The sequence below is a fragment of the Ranitomeya variabilis genome, chromosome 7 (genome assembly GCF_051348905.1).
Source record: "Ranitomeya variabilis isolate aRanVar5 chromosome 7, aRanVar5.hap1, whole genome shotgun sequence".
Classification (NCBI taxonomy): Eukaryota; Metazoa; Chordata; class Amphibia; order Anura; family Dendrobatidae; genus Ranitomeya; species Ranitomeya variabilis.
The window spans coordinates 42,348,698-42,366,780 of record NC_135238.1 but is presented as its reverse complement, the minus strand read 5'-3'; the positions used below and the strand labels follow the sequence as shown (position 1 = coordinate 42,366,780).

The 18,083-nt window shown below is 44.4% G+C and overlaps 1 long non-coding RNA gene across 1 annotated transcript; it reads right to left on the bottom strand.

Moving 5' to 3' along the window:
• Positions 1–12,268: 12,268 nt before the first annotated feature.
• LOC143785804 (uncharacterized) lies at positions 12,269–18,021 on the bottom strand. Its single transcript, XR_013218087.1, has 4 exons — positions 16,126–18,021; positions 14,334–14,478; positions 13,455–14,035; positions 12,269–13,067 (listed from the first exon to the last, which is right to left on the bottom strand). It is a non-coding gene; the product is annotated as an uncharacterized LOC143785804 (long non-coding RNA).
• Positions 18,022–18,083: the final 62 nt, after the last annotated feature.

Here is an 18,083-nt window from a genome sequence, read left to right as displayed (position 1 = left end):
TCGTCCGATCGCCGTGTATCGTTGTGTTTGAAAGCAAAAGCAACGATACCAGCGATGTTTTACACTGGTAACCAGGGTAAATATCGGGTTACCAAGCGCAGGGCCACGCTTAGTAACCCGATGTTTACCCTGGTTACCAGCGTAAAAGTAAAAAAAACAAACAGTACATACTCACCTGCGCGTCCCCCAGCGTCTGCTTCCTGACACTTACTGAGTGTCAGGAAGCAGACGCTGGGGGACGCGCAGGTGAGTATGTACTGTTTGTTTTTTTTACTTTTACGCTGGTAACCAGGGTAAACATCGGGTTACTAAGCGCGGCCCTGCGCTTAGCAACCCGATGTTTACCCTGGTTACCCGGGGACCTCGGCATCGTTGGTCGCTATCGCTGCAGCGTCGCTTCGTGTGAAGGTACCTTAAGCCTTGATGCCTTCAGGAACCAGAGCACCACTTGTAGTGTAAGACAAACTATTGGCCTGCCTGATCCATCTGGCAATGGTACTCAGACACCCCATACCCCTTTCTGCTACCCCAAAAGGCTACGACTAGGGACTGGTCCTTTCTCCACTGACTGGTCATGGACATATATTCTAACATGGACCTCCTCACGTCTAAGCTATGGAATTTTTCTTCCCCTTGAAAGAAGGCAAAGTAATCTCTTGGCTCCTATGGAATTTAAGAACCACCTTGGGGAGATATGCCGGGTCTGGCCTTAGAACAACTCTGTCATCATACACCTGTGTGTAGGGGGGGCATATGGACAGGGCTTGTATATCGCTCACCCTGCGGGCTGATGTTAGGGCCACTAGCAACACAGTCTTAAGCGCAAGGAAGTTCGCAGATAAATCCCGTAAGGGCTCAAATGGGTCCCTTGCTAGCGTCTCTAAAACTAGGTTCAGGTGCCATGGAGGAATTTTTGGGACTATAACCGGTCTTGATTTTTTACAGGATCTTATAAACGGAGACACCCATTTATTTGCTGCTAGGTTGCAATTATACAAGGCACTCAGGGCCGATACCTGCACCTTGCTAACCCTACTTCCAACTCCGACTGCAGAAACTCTAGAATAGACCCAACCGGGGCCTCATCCTGTAAGGACTGCCCTAAAAAATCCAAGAATCTTTTCCATGTTCTACCATAGATCCTTGATGTAATCTGTTTCCTACTTTTCAAAAGGATGGAGACTAGCCCTGGTGAGAACCCTTGCCAAATCAGTAATGCCCTCTCAAATTCCATGCTGCTAGATGGAAGCCCTTTACTTGAGAGTAAGTGGCAAACTGGCCCCTGGGTAAGAAGGTCCGGGATCTCTGGTAGAATCCTTGGATCGGACACAGACATTAGCCTTAGCAGGGAAAACCATGGTCTCTTTGGCCAGAATGGAGCAATGAGAATTACCCTCACCTGATCCTCCCTCCCTGATCTTCCTCACGAATGCTGGAATCATCGCTATTGGAGAAGTGCATAGGACATCCTGAAAATGCCAAGGAATCTGAAGAGCATCCACTGCGAATGGGTTCTTCCTTTGGGATTAACGAACAGAAGTTCCTCACTTTTCTGTTGTGTAAGCTGGCAAACAGATCTATCTCCGGTTGTCCCAATGCCCACACTATCTGTTGGAAAATTTGGGAATTTAGAGACCATTCTCACAGGAAGTCTGACTTTGTGTTGTGCCGTAAGGGACAGTAGGTGTTGCTCTGCTAGCTGGAGTATGATGTCCGCTGCCATCATTAGGATATCGGACCTTCTTCCCCACTGGCGGTTGATATTAGCCATGACTGCGCGATTGTCCGACATGACTCGGACATGGCAACCCTGGAGGAAGAGGAGAAAGCGTCTCAAAGCTCACTCCACAGGCCTCAGCTCTTTCAAGTTCGAACCATGGCCCCTCTATAGAGACCAGGTCCCCTGAACTGAGTGAGACCATTGATGTGCCCCCTATCTGGTATTGCTTGCATCTGTCGTGATAATGTCCTCCACTGGTCTTATCCACTGCACTCTTGAGGACAAATGTTTTCTTACTGTCCACCAAGATAGGGATTCCCTAAAGGTACCGTTACACTAAACGACTTACCAACGATCACGACCAGCGATACGACCTGGCTGTGATCGTTGGTAAGTCGTTGTGTGGTCGCTGGGGAGCTGTCATACAGACAGCTCTCTCCAGCGACCAACGATCAGGGGAACGACTTCGGCATCGTTGAAACTGTCTTCAACGATGCCGAAGTCCCCCTGCAGCACCCGGGTAAACATCGGGTTACTAAGTGCAGGGCCGCGCTTAGTAACCCGATATTTACCCTGGTTACCATTGTAAGTGTTAAAAAAAAAAACACTACATACTCACATTCTGATGGCGCGCTGCTGCCGAGAGCTTCCCTGCACTGAATGTGTCAGCGCCGGCAGTAACAGCGGTGACGTCACCGCTGTGCTTTGCTTTACGGCCAGCGCTGATACAGTCAGTGCAGGGAAGCTCTCGGCAGCAGCGCGCCATCAGAATGTGAGTATGTAGTGTTTTTTTTTTTAACTTTTACAATGGTAACCAGGGTAAATATCGGGTTACTAAGCGCAGCCCTGCGCTTAGTAACCCGATATTTACCCTGGTTACAAGTGAAAACATCGCTGGATCGGCGTCACACACGCCGATCCAGCGATGACAGCGGGTCATCAGCGACGAAATAAAGTTCTGGACTTCTAGCTCCGACCAGCGATATCACAGCGGGATCCAGATCGCTGCTGCGTGTCAAACACAACGAGATCGCTATCCAGGACGCTGCAACGTCACGGATCGTTGTCGTTCTCGTTGTAAAGTTGCTGAGTGTGAAGGTACCTTTATTGCCAAAGAAAGATATAACTTTCCCTCTAAATACCCTTTTAACGACCTCTGTGCAGACAGGACCTCCCACTGTAGTTGCCTTAGGTGAAATTCAGCCCATCTTAATGCCGGGATACAAGATGTTAGGGATCCTAGCAAGGTCATTGCTTTTCTTAGTGTCATTTTTGGCTGATGTATCGCTGACAGTGGCAGGGCCATTATCTTGGCTACTTTGTCCTCTGGTAGAAGACAGATCTGGCACTCGGAGTCCAAAGCGAACCCCAGGAAGGATTGTATCCTTTCTGGTTTTAGCCTCGATTTGAGGGTATTTACCATCCAGTCCAGCTCTTCCAGGACCAGTTACCGCTCTCTCCTGCTCTGCATAGTGATCTTCCGACTATAAGGAAGTCTTCCAGGGAGGGGATAAGGGTGTTTTGAGAACGAAGGTAGGCCATCTCCTCTGATATTACCTTGGAAAATACTCTCTGAGCTACTGACAGTCCGAATGGAAGGGCTGTATACTGGTAATGTCTGACCCGTCCTTGGACAATTTTTGATGGTCCCAATGAATTGGGATGTGATAATAGGCATCCTTTAAGTCGATGACCGCCACAAAACAATTCTGGAATAACAGCTTTAGGTTATGTGAGCATGTTGAGTATTTGCTTGAAGAAATTTCTGCAAGGTTTCTGCATCTCTTCGCAGGAAAAATGGTACGGAAAAAAACGCACGTTTTGTACAGTAATGAAGGCTTTTTTTTTTTAGCAAAATATATTTAAAAAAAAGGTTTTTCTGATGTAATTTCTTGGCTCAATACCACCTTTTTCATGCTGATGTAGTGGCATCAGGGTAATGGGATTAGGGCTTGGTGTCAGCAGCTGTCAATGACACCTAGCCCTAGGCTTAAGGTACTGTCACACTGAGCGACTTTCCAACGAGAACAACAACGATCCGTGACGTTGCAGCATCCTGGATAGCGATCTCGTTGTGTTTGACACGCAGCAGCGATCTGGATCCTGCTGTGATATCACTGGTCGGAGCTAGAAGTCCAGAACTTTATTTGGTCGTCAGGTCGGCGTGTATCGTCGTGTTTGACAGCAAAAGCAACGATGCCAGCAATGTTTTACAATGGTAACCAGGGTAAATATCGGGTTACTAAGCGCAGGGCCGCGCTTAGTAACCCGATATTTACCCTGGTTACAAGTGTGAAAGTAAAAAAAAAAAAAAACAACAAAACACTACATACTCACATTCTGATGTCTGTCACGTCCCCCGCCGGCGTCCACAGGGTTAAAACTGCTTTAGGCAGGAGCGCTTGCTAGCGCTGCTGCCGAGAGCTTCCCTGCACTGACTGTCAGCACGGGCTGTAAAGCAGAGCACAGCGGTGACGTCACCGCTGTTAGTGCCGGCGCTCACACATTCAGTGCAGGGAAGCTCTCGGCAGCAGCGCTAGCGAGCGCTCCTGCTGAAAGCAGTTTTAACCCTGTGGATGCCGGCGGGGGACTTGACAGACATCAGAATGTGAGTATGTAGTGTTTTTTTTTTTTTTACTTTTACAATGGTAACCAGGGTAAATATCGGGTTACTAAGCGCGGCCCTGCACTTAGTAACCCAATGTTTACCCTGGTTACCCAGGTGCTGCAGGGGGACTTCGGCATTGTTGAAGACAGTTTCAACGATGCCGAAGTCGTTCCCCTGATCGTTGGTCGCTGGAGAGAGCTGTCTGTGTGACAGCTCCCCAGCGACCTAAACAGCGACGCTGCAGCAATCACGGCCAGGTCGTATCGCTGGTCGTGATCGTTGGTAAGTCGTTTAGTGTAACGGTACCTTTAGTAATGAAAAGCTGTCAGCCCGACCCCCTCATTACTAAGCTGATAAGTAAACACAAACACACACTTTCTGTCACCAGCCTATGTACCACAGAGCAAAGTGCACAGGCATGAGACAGCGATGCCTTTGGAGGTCTACAGCACAGGGGGCTGGTTTCACGGCTCATTTCAATACCCAAGCCAGCCACCTTCTCTCTCATGCTAGATTCATACCCATAGAAGGGGGCTGGATTATCTATTGTAATAAGCCAGCCAGCCAGCCTCCTTTACACAGATCACATGCCATCTGTGGAAGCTTTGTCCTGCATCACTGCAAAGCCAGAAGTGGAGATGCTGATATATCAAGATCGGGCGGCTTTTTCAAAAGTTGTATCATCATTTTACACACATTAAAAAATTTTTTTTTTAAGGTTGACAACCTCTTTAAGAGATTGTTTGCAACAGAAATGCCTCGCTGTGTACACGGTTAGGAGACATTTAGCCAGTAGAGGGCGATCTTCTGCTTGGCCCTCTATCTGCTCTGCATTAATATTGCTGCTCAACCACAGATGACCCCTTACTTCTAGGCGAAACCGGACCCTCTTAATGGAAGCCGGAGATCGCCAACCTGAGCACATACGATCCTTACGGGAGGATGTAGTACCTCTCCTGACATGACAACATCATTTCTACACAGGTACAGAGCAGCTTGACAAGTGGACTCTGAAATCCACGCTCACCCTTTGCTTTTGTAACTGAGGTGTGGAGAAAAACACTTGTCCTTTTATTGCATTGCCAAATCCTAATGTCTTGTGCAATTCAGTATCAGAGGCCGGCACACGGGGGAGAATAACCGGCATTATATCCATGAGGTTAAGCATGAAATTTAATCATGCTCATCTGTTATGATGACCTTATCGGCACACACTCAACTGATAAACGTCTTATTACAGCATCGGGGAAAAGGCCACCGCCAGCTACAGGCCTCCTGCCCGACAAACAGGATTTATGTTATGGAGCAGAACAGCTACAGGCACTTGGCTCGTGTTCACACTTTGTTATTTTAAAGGGAACAGAGAAGAACAAACATGACTCAAATGACCAAACATAATCCCGGGGAGGAATTCTATTCCTACTTCCAGAGTCGGACTGGGCAGCCAAAGGCCCACCAGTAACCAACTCCATTGCCGCAGTTCTCGACTACATACAAATGTGACATCATCCTCAATCACAAATTTATATAACAATGACCTGGGTAGATTGTTTCATGAATAAGATGCCGCCATTGTCTGTACACAGTGATTCCAGTATATAGCACCAAGTATGCTCATATAAGAGGGTGGTGGCCCACCGGAGGATTCTACAGTTCTCCAGTGGGCCAGTCCAAGCATGTCTACTTCCTATTATGTGGAGTAACACTAAATTAAAAAAGGAGGATAAAAAAATCAATTAAAACGAGGGTAACTTTCACTTTGTGGTAAGAGATGAAGGGGTTTTAAGAAGCTAACCACCTCGTTAACATAAGTGTTTAATATTGATCAACATACGAGAATACTTGGGAAAATACCTGGTCGTAATCTTTAGTAGCAGATGCAAGTTAAATTCTGTGTGACATTTATAGACGAAAAAGGAGACGAGGAATCCCGAAACATGACATTGATCTTGCTTTTCATTATTAGAAAATAGTCAGACGGCTGTATAACTCGGTCAAGGATCGCAACAGTTCTCGGACTGGCCGTCGGCTCTCCCAACCTTAGCGTGACAGCTCCATAAAAATAGGTTGTGACACACTGGTTGGAAGAGCCACTCGCCAGTCCGAGCGTTGCGATACTTGTCCCAGTTATTCGGCCGTCTGACTGTTCCCATATGTTGATTATGAGATGCTTCTTTAAAGGGAATCTGTCAGCAGGATTTCACCCCCCAAACTATTTGTATGTGCATGTATTTCAAAGGCAAGTCCAGCGATATCTTTACATGGTCAGTCCATTTCTTCATTATCGAGAAATCAGCATTGAAATTTATATGCAAATGAGGCTGAAGAGCTATGGTAGATCTGAAGCTTCTGTCATTCCGGCTCTATTCCCCACCAGCTTGACTGACGACTCCTTTGCCTCAAGTCACAGCATATAAGGCGATCAGTAAAGCTGGAATAGGTGGCACTGGGCGGGAGATAGAGCTGGAGTGACAGAGGACCAAACTATGCACTCTGACATCAGACAAGCGCTACTGGATAGAGCTTGTGAGGACTATGCTTCAGGAGACAGATCAATGCAGGGGTAGCCGGTAACCAAGTAAACAACAAAATTAAAAAGCCCTCTGTTCTTGAGAATGGAGAGAATTGTTAATAAGTTATTAGCAAAATTGCTTGACTTTAAAAGACATTTTGCAATTTTACACATTTAATATAAGAATAAGCCTTTAATACAGCATGTTTATCGCTCTATGGTGTCTATGGATTGAGGACACAGATGACCCAAACCGGGATCTCAGTTTGCAGATAAGTGTTACAGGCTGTTGCCGCTCCTTAGTGCTAAGCATGAGATCTGATTTGGCTGTATGAGAGGCACCTGACTGGGGTCTAAGAGGTAATGTGACGTGCCAGAGTAAAGAGACTTATTGGCCATGTAATCCATTAGGATTGTGTAATGCTTAGGTTTGCCTGCAGTGGCGCTATGGGGATTTAAACAGCAGACCTCCACACTATATTTGAGCACTGGAGTTTTCAGCAGCAGAACACCTTTGGGGGTGTGTTCACACGTACAGATTTTTTTAATGCAGTTTTTAAATCCAAAAGCAAATTTAAAAAAACAAAACAGGAAGAGCGTCAGTCTCATCCTCACAGTCATCTTCCATTTATGATTTACCCTTGCGTCAAAAATTGCATTTAAAAAAATAAATAAATCTGAACATGGAATCATACCTGAAGGATTTTCCAAGACAAAAATAAAAAAATCTCAAACCATGTCCCATACTGGATGAGCCTCCGAGCCAATTATATTTTTTTTGCAATTCCTGAAAAACCCATTAAAAAGGTTATGATGTTTTTCCAGACTCAGCCCCAGACCTGTAGTGTCCGGTATTATCCTCTTTCAAGGGAATGGAGACATTCTTGGGAAAGGCATGGTGCAATTTATGGATTTTTTTTTTTAAATCCTAGGCAGTCCAGGCTTGTGGTTCGAGTCACTGTGTGACTGCAGACTTGCGATTCCTGATAACCGCACACTATGTGACCATAAGTATGCAATTTGAATACTTCTGGCCACATTCAGACTAAACTTGGTCAGCCTCAATCAGTTCACTAGCATTAAGTGAGCACGTGCAAGTCTAGTCGGGATGTAACTATGCACATCTCATACTTGCATCCACAGGCCTGCTCGCTCCCGCAGAATCCCGACAGCATACGCTGTGCTCTGTGAAGTTTCACAAGTCCGGAGTCACACAGAGTGCCCGCAGAATTGAGGCCCAAGCCTGGACAATCCCTTTAAGGATTTTCTTTAAAGGTAATAAAACAAATTGTACGCAATCAGTGAGGCCTAGAAATCAGACTAGAGACCACATCCACACAATTAGTTGTGTTTGTTATCTGATTATCTTAAAATTTAAGAGCTGAAAAGCAAATTTATATGCCCTCAAATAAAGAATAAAAAAAACCCCAAGGACATTGCACCGGTTGCTTATGTATACCACATTATCAAATCTGGCAACCTCTCAGATGTCCAATATTTGTCACCAAAGTTCTGGAAGGAATGCAGGTCTACTGCCAAACTGTCCCAAAGATATGGAAAAGTTTCTGATGTTAAGACAAGAACATTTATAATATAAACTAGACTGATATAGTAAAATACCCGAAGAGCCATTTTCCAGCCTCCTCAAAGTGTTTTTAGAAACATGAGAAGTATTCCTGAGACATCACGGTTTGAAGTTTCGAGGCTCTTGCTGGTGTCTCCTCCTGAAAGCAACCATCTTGATTTGGGAAAACATGTTCCTTGTGATAAAAACACAACTTTGGAACATCTTTACTTCAAATTTACTCCTCGTCAATGGGGTGTGCCCTACTTATTTGTTATAGCGGCGACCACTCCACATTAGGAGCCTAGTTTGAGGTTTCTCAACATCAGTCCTTCAAGTTCATGAGAGGTCGTATATCAATCATCTGGTTGCCTTCTTGCAGAAACTGTGCCACTTTGATTTATGGATAGAGTCTGATACTGGAGCGGTTTTCAAAATGACCTTTTATAGCATAAACATGTCCACGTACCCTTGCTCAAATTTGGTTAAAATGGGAAATTTTACCACGCCTCTTCCCAAATACTCTTTATAGGACTGTGTAGCCCTCTAACAGAGGAGTAAATCCTCTTATGACCCCAAAGTGCTGATTCCACCTCGAGAAAAGTCACTTTGAAGTTCAGTCTGGAAATGCACTGGGGCGTAACGGTGCACTTACAGCTCCACTGTATTTTCTGACTAGCTGCACCCTCCTCTGGCTGATTGATAGGTCAGTGGCCAGTTAGGAAATCTAGCGGAGGTCAACTGGCCACTGACCCATCAATCAGCCAGGGGTGGGTGCAGCTAGTTAGAAAATACAGCGGAGGATGAGGAGCTGTAAGTGCGCCGTTGCCTGGGTTTGCATTGGGGTTTAACGGTGCACTTACAGCTCCTCATCCTCCACTGTATTTTCTAACTAGCTGCACCCTCCCCTGGCTGATCGATAGGTCAGTGGCCAGTTTGGAAATTTATATGGGATTTTAGAATGTGAGACCACCCTGACACAGAACTGGAATTGCTGTGCTGGTCAGGGCTGTGGAGTCGGAGCCCATTTTGGTGGAGTCCATGGAAATCGAGGAGTTGGAGGTTTGGCTTACTGACTCCACAGCCCTGGTGCTGGTTGCTTTTTTTTTTTTTTTAAATGAAGAACAGTCTTGCTATGAAAAATAATAGAATTTGTCTGGATTTTTGGGTCTATTATAAAGTCAATGAAAGGTGTCACAGATGCCATAAAGGCTAGTGCGAATATACAATGACCACCAAAGGTTTTGAGACTAACACATTTTGTCTTTCACAAATTTAATTACTTTAGTTTTTAATTGTGCTAATGTACGTTAACTCTAAATTGTTAGAATCAGATGACCGGCAAAAAATTGCAGCCATGACTTGCCATGAAAATTATCACAAAAAGGGCTTTACAGGCAAGGACATTGCTGCTTGTAAGATTACCTTACCCAGAAGCTGACATCCAGCTGCCAGAGTGAATTACAGAAGTCTTGAAAAATAAGGGAAAACACTGTAAATATCAAGTCTTTGCATAAACTTGTGATGTATTAATAAAAGTATAAAAACCCTTATGAAATGCTGATAATTGTATTTTAGGCTATGTGCACACGTTGCAGATTTGCCTGCGGATTTTTCTACACTAAATCCGCAGCTCTTGGCAGAAAACGCAGATGCGTTTTTTGTTGCGTTTTTGAAAGCTAAATAAAGATGTATTATTGAACAAAAAAAAAAAAAAGATTTGTGATGTCATGTCTTGTCCAACCTCCTCTTTTACATTTGTCCAACCTCCTCTTTTACATTTGTCCAACCCACACTCCATTACACACATAGACAGATAGATAGACAGACACAAACAGATGGATGGAATGAAAATAAACAAAAAACAGTACATACTCACATTCTGATGTCTGTCACGTCCCCCGCCGGCGTCCACAGGGTTACACGCTGCTGCTCAGAGCTTCCTGCACTGAATGTGTCAGCGCCGGCAGTAAAGCAGAGCACATCAATAACGTCACCGCTGAGCTCTGCTTTACGGCCGGCGCTGACACAGTCAGTGCAGGAAGCTCTGAGCAGCAGCGCGTAACCCTGTGGACGCCGGGGGACGTGACAGACATCAGAATGTGAGTATGTACTGTTTTTTTTTTTTTTTTTTTACTTTTACAATGGTAACCAGGGTAAATATCGGGTTACTAAGAACGGCCCTGCGCTTAGTAACCCGATATTTACCCTGGTTACAAGTGAACACATCGCTGGATCGGCGTCACACACGCCGATCCAGCGATGGACAGCGGGTGATCAGCGACGAAATAAAGTTCTGGACTTCTAGCTCCGACCAGCGATATCACAGCGGGATCCAGATCGCTGCTGCGTGTCAAACACAACGAGATCGCTATCCAGGATGCTGCAACGTCACGGATCGTCTTCGTTCTCGCTGCAAAGTCGCTTAGTGTGAAGGTACCTTTAGGCTACTTTCACACATCAGGTTTTTGCCGTCAGGCATAATCTGGCGAGTTTTGAAAAAACTGATCTTTTTTTCACCGGATCCGTTTTTTTCTCAGTTGTATTAGCGCCGGACTGCGCCTGATGGCCTTTTCATGCATTTTTCCATTGATATCATGTACATCTTCCGTTCTCTCTCGCTCTCTAGAAAAAAAAAAAAAAAAAAAAAAAAAAAAAACGGATCCGTTGCATCAGTTTTTCACTCTTTGCAACGGATCAGTTTTTTCAAAAATTCGCTCGATCCTGCCTGACGGAAACAAACTGATGTGTGAAAGTAGCTTAACTATCCATATATCCATCTACATCTATCCCATCAGGCAGGATCCAGCGTATTTTTGAAAAAACAGATCCTTTGCAAATAGTGAAAAACTGATGCAACTGATCCGTTTTTTTGAGAGAGATATAGAATGGAAAATGTGCATGATTTGATTAGATTAAAGGCAGGCTCAGTGGTTAGCACAGTGGTTCAGTGGTTAGAACTGCCTGCTACTTTGGAGTCCTAGGTTCAAGTCAAAGACCACCATCTGCAAGGAGTTTGTATGTTCTCCCCGTGTTTGCGTAGGTTTCCTCTGGGTTCTCCAGTTTCCTCCCACACTCCAAAGACATACTGATAACAAATTTAGATTGGGAGTCCCATCGGGGACATTGATGATAATGTGTGCAAAGTGCTGTGGAATTAATGGTGCTATATAACTGATCACAATAAATGTGTAGAAACGTGGCAAAGAGCCTACCTGAACAAGTCCCATGTAGAGTAATGTTCCTCAACTCCAGTCCTCAAAGTCCACCAACAGATAATCCAGCTCTCGCCACCAGCATGCCCTAATGGGGGGAGCTAGTATTTCCTATGGACAGTAACCCTAGATGCCCACCTTCCTTGTAAAGTAGCCTCAGAAACAGGAACCTTGTCCTATTAAAAAGTCCCCAAAATGGCCCTTTAGAAATGAGCACTGTTCCAACATGGCACGTTTCTTTCCAAAAAGAATGAAAGGGACTCATCAGGGAACTATAAACTTGGAAGATTCCATAAAAGGTGCCAGGAAAGTACTACAATCTTGCCGGCTGTGATTTTAGGTCAGTGATCCTGTAGAAGAGCACAGACTCACAGTGGGATGCATTAATTGCATGTATACATTAACGAGGGGTGGGGTGGATCCCGGTATGACCATACACACAAAGATGGACGAATTAAAAAAAATAAAAATAAATAGCACCATCCGTAGCAAATAATCCAGCTTATTTTGTGATATGTATATAAGGGAAAAAAAAAAAGAAAAAAAGGAAGTGTAGTTTAGTACATGGTCCCTCCCCACCCTCAATTACTCAATATATTCACTTACACAAATGTACAGAAATGCAAGGAAAAAAGCGTTGACACAGCTCTTATAAATATATAGCTTTTATTCTGAATATTAAATAGTGTTTTAAATTACAAGCAGTTGGAATCACACTATGCATGAGAATCAAATGTACAATAAAAATTTTACAAATTAAAAAGAAAAAACAAAAATGTACACCATTTAAAGACAATAGTATCTGAAAATTCATCAGTAAGATATTGCCATCTACCTTACATACGTTATGTAAATTACAATCCCCGGCGCTCTTCTGTATATACAGTCATTGTGCAAGGCAACAATCCGATCAGCAGATTCATTGGAATTCAAGTTCGGGTTTTTCTCTCGGTAAATATAGTCCGCAGTCACTAACGCTTACAAAGTTGCCGACATTACCTTCAATTGGAAGTCAAAACGACCCTATTATGGGGGGGAAAAAAAACAAAAACGAAACCCCACTGCATATACTCGAGTTAAGGCAATTTACACACATTCCCGCACCTCCTACATCGCCTCCCCCAATCAATGTCTGCACGCATACTGGATATTCAGTACAAGGTCGTGCTTTACAGCAGGTTGCAAAATAAATCCACATGCTTTAATCTCATATTTAGAGCAGGGTTTAGGGTACAATAACTATTAGAAATACTGACGGATTGCTGAAATGGGATCAGTGCAGAGTTCAGAACCAAAAGAGCAAGACATCGAGGTACAGTGTCAGGAAGCGGTGAGAGGGCAGCAGGAACGAAACGGTACATGGTGTGGAGTAGACCCCTCATTATTCCCCATATGTGTTATCAGGGCAGATATCGCGATCTGATCCAGTCACCTGGGAAATTATAACCCTTAGGGTACCGTCTCACAGTGGCACTTTGGTCGCTACGACGGCACGATCCGTGACGTTCCAGCGATATACTTACGATCTCGCTTTGTCTGACACGCTACTGCGATCAGGGACCCCGCTGAGAATCGTATGTCGTAGCAGATCGTTTGAAACTTTCGTCGTCAAGTGTCCCGCTGTGACGGCATGATCGCATTGTGTAACAAAGGTGTGCACGATATTCTCCACCTCTGCTGATTCTACATCGCAAATACGTCATGAAATTATCGCTCCAGCGCCGTGCATTGCGAAGTGTGAAGGCAGTCTACGACGCTGGAGCGATAATGGAGCGACGCTGGAGCATCACGGATCGTGCCGTCGTAGCGACCAAAGTGCCACTGTGAGACGGTACCTTTAGTGATGAGCGAGCATGCTCTGGTGCTAGCAGAGTGTCTACGGAATGCATGAAAAACAGGAGTCCCCGCACCTGCAGGTCTCACAGCTGTAAGACGCAACACATGCAGGGATTGCCTGACCACTGCGAGACATGCAACTGCGGGGACTAGAACATACTTGTCGAGCACGCCGAAGACCCTTAGCACCAGAGAATGTTCGCTCATTGCTGGTCAAAATTGTGGAGTGTGAACGGGTATTAAATGAGGGGTGAAGGGGGTATGGTAACCAATATCAGCCCCTTTAAATACACAAATGAGTGGGAGGCATGTGTATACACTATAAGAACCTCCACTCATCCCCTTATACTGGAAATTCTCAGGGGGCCTAGTTCGTCAATGCAGATGCACTCTAGCATATTTTGCTGAGCCAAATGAAAGGATCCCCCTGTGTTTTCATAAAGAGTAGGACTCTTAATCGGAGACACATTTCTCTCCCCCCCCCCAACAATCAGCTGAAACCTACTTTGCCAGAGACAACACAGCGGAGGTGTACACCGCTTAGGGTGGGTGTCGAGCACTGCTGTCCATCACTCTTATGCTACGTTCACATTTGCGTTGTGCGCCGCAGCGTCGGCGCCGCAGCGCACAACGCAAACAAAAACGCAGCAAAACGCATGCACAACGCTGCGTTTTGCGCCGCATGCGTCCTTTTTTTAATTCATTTTGGACGCAGCAAAAATGCAACTTGCTGCTTCCTCTGCGCCCGGACGAGGGCGCCGCAGCGACGCATGCGGCGCAAAACGCAAGTGCGACGCATGTCCACGCGCCCCCATGTTAAATATAGGGGCGCATGACGCATGTGGCGCCGCCCGCCGCTAATGTGAACGTAGCATTACACCTGAATGGGAGATCATGTGCAGTATTGTGCAGCAGCCGATAAGTAGGGTGACTGCGTTCTGTCCTCTACTTCGCTTGTATTCGAGCCTCGGCTGGAGCAGAATTCAGCTGTGTGGTTGGAGGTACTGGATGTCAGTCCTCCACCTATATACAGTTAGGTCCATATATATTTGGACAGAGACAACATTTTTCTAATTTTGGTTATAGACTTTACCACAATGAATTTTGAACAAAACAATTCAGATACAGTTGAAGTTCAGACTTTCAGCTTTCATTTGAGGGTATCCACATTAAAATTGGATGAAGGGTTTAGGAGTTTCAGCTCCTTAACATGTGCCACCCTGTTTTTAAAGGGACCAAAAGTAATTGGACAATTGACTCCAAGGCTCTTTCATGGACAGGTATGGGCAATCCCTTTGTTATGTCATTCTCAATTAAGCAGATAAAAGGCCTGGAGTTGATTTGAGGTGTGGTGCTTGCATTTGGAAGGTTTTCCTATGAAGTAAACATGCAGTCAAAGGAGCTCTCCATGCAGGTGAAACAAGCCATCCTTAAGCTGCAAAAACAGAAAAAAAACATCCGAGAAATTGCTACAATATTAGGAGTGGCAAAATCTACAGTTTGGTACATCCTGAGAAAGAAAGAAAGCACTGGTGAACTCATCAATGCAAAAAGACCTGGGAGCACAAGGAAGACAACATTAGTGGATGATCGCAGAATATTCTCCATGGTGAAGAGAAACCCCTTCACAACAGCCAACCAAGTGACCAACACTCTCCAGGAGGTCGGCGTATCAATATCCAAATCTACCATAAAGAGAAGACTACATCAAAATAAATGCAGAGGGTTCACTGCACGGTGCAAGCCACTCATAAGCATCAAGAATAAAAAGGCTAGACTGGACTTTGCTAAAAAACATCTAAAAAAGCCAGCACAGTTCTGGAAGAACATTCTTTGGACAGATGTAACCAAGATCAACCTCTACCAGAATGATGGAAAGAGAAAAGTATGGCGAAGGCGTGGTACAGCTCATGATCCAAAGCATACCACATCATCTGTAAAACATGGTGGAGGCAGTGTGATGGCTTGGGCATGCATGGCTGCCAGTGGCACTGGGTCACTAGTGTTTATTGATGATGTGACACAGGACAGAAGCAGCCAAATGAATTCTGAGGTATTCAGAACCATACTGTGTGCTCAGATCCAGCCAAATGCAGCCAAACTGATTGGTCGTCGTTTCATACTACAGATGGACAATGACCCAAAACATAAAGCCAAAGCAACCCAGGAGTTTATTATAGCAAAGAAGTGGAATATTCTTGAATGGCCAAGTCAGTCACCTGATCTCAACCCAATTGAGCAGCATTTCACTTGTTAAAGTCTAAACTTCAGACAGAAAGGCCCACAAACAAACAGCAACTGAAAACCACCGCAGTGAAGGCCTGGCAGAGCATCAAAAAGGAGGAAACACAGCGTCTGGTGATGTTCATGAGTTCAAGACTTCAGGCAGTCATTGCCAACAAAGGGTTTTCAACCAAGTACTGAAAACGAACATTATATTTAAAATTATTGAATCTGTCCAATTACTTTTGGTCCCTTTAAAAACAGGGTGGCACATGTTAAGGAGCTGAAACTCCTAAACCCTTCATCCAATTTTAATGTGGATTCCCTCAAATGAAAGCTGAAAGTCTGAACTTCAACTGCATCTGAATTGTTTTGTTTAAAATTCATTGTGGTAATGTCTATAACCAAAATTAGAAAAATGTTGTCTCTGTCCAAATATATATGGACCTAACTGTATGACGTGGATATCCCTCCAAAAGGATAGGTCTTCTAATGTCGAGTTCCATAGAACCCGATTAAATAAATAGGGACATGATGGGTTGAACACGTCGCCTGCTCTGGTGGAATAGAGCCGAGTAGGTTGATATATGGGTTTGTAAAAAAATATTCAGTAATAGTTAATCTATTCCCTTAAATTCCTGCTCTTTTTAGGCTTAGGAGTCCAGTGGGCGGTCTCATCAGTGTTTGACAGCATGTTTAAATAGTGAAAACATTTCTAATTTCATTTTTCATTAATCAACAGTATAAGCTAATTTAAAACTTCCTTTCTGAATATATCAGAGAAAAATCCCACTTTTTCAGCACGGATTATTCAACTCTGCTCAAATCTGTCTACAGTTCTGCCCACAGTAAGAAATCCAATGACACCTGCTGTTTATAGTGCCACAATGACTAGACGGTATCACTCCTCATGTACAGCCCCCACAACTTATTCTGAAAACTACCTAAAAGTGCAGTTACATTTAATGTGAGCATAGAGACTGCCGTCAATCACTCAGAGCCGCCCGTTGGACTTGAGCCCAAAAAGAACAGAAATGTAAATGAATAGACTGCAAGGTTTACTGATCCCGGACAATCTGGTGATATATTCCATTCATTAAGACGTCCATCTCCCAGAGCCGAGGAACAATACAACGGGTTTAGCTCGTATTTTAGTTGGAGAAAACCTGTGCGCCTCCTACTCTCAGTACCATGCGCCGTCCACGAGATGCAGCATTGTGGCCCCTGCTGAGACGGGAACATATTCTATGAAGGTGGAAGATAATTCCCCATAGGTATAGGATTCATTACGCCACATTTCCCTGAACACCTTCGTCCATATATAGTATCTAGAAAGGAACAAGCTTTCCTTCATTAGTTTTGGTTTCTTACTATATTTCCATTGATCATTTATGAAAAAAAATGAATGGAAAAATCAATAAATATTTATACCCTGATGTGCAACCATGTTTTGTCACCTAATTTATTCAGTTACAAAGCAGATAGCGTATTCCTATGACTAATGCTCGTTTATTTACAGAGTTAGTTTTGCAATAGTCCAACTTTATTTTTAACCTATGACGACACCTTGACTTAGTAGGGAGCAATACAGGGGCCACTGTCCGGACCTTATACCCCCTTCTGTGCAGTAAAATCTCCCAATATATGGACTGCGCTCAAAGGAGAGGCCTATTCCCTTTCTGCTAGCATACTTTTTGTATATTCTATGGTTGTGTTTGCAACTCCCATCCCTACACATCACGCATCGTTATCTATGTTTATAGGCATTGAACAGTGAGGAGCGAACGTGCTGGGATAAGGTGTTATCTGAGCATGCTTCTGTACTAACAGGGTGACTTCCGCGTGCTCGAATAATATGTTCAAGCCCCTGAATGCAGGGATTGCCTATTTGTTAGACAATCACTGCCTGTGTTGTTGCAGACGAACAGCCACGGGGACGCGAACATTTTTCAGGCACACAGAAGACAGTGTTAGAACCAGAGCATGCTCAGATAACACCTTACCCCAGCACGTTCGCTCATCACTACTCGAATGACATGATGCCATGTGCAGCCTAACGACAAGGCTAGTCCCAGGCCGGAGCACAAGTGAAGACAGCCAAACATGGAAAATCAGACTTGGCAGTGCAAATCACACTGCTCATCTCTAGTCCATCTCACACTGTATATCCTAATTGGCCATTTTTCAAGCAGAATTAGCTTGGGGCAAACCTACAAAAAAAAAAAAAAAAAACAACTCCTAGTACCACAGACACTACGACCAGAGATCAGCACTAGTCAGAAATAAACCCAAAATATCCACAAATACGCACTGCAAACAGCAATGGGACCAGCAGTGTGATCCGCACCATCAGAAGGGGCAGTATATATATATATGTGTATATATATATATATGTGTATATATAT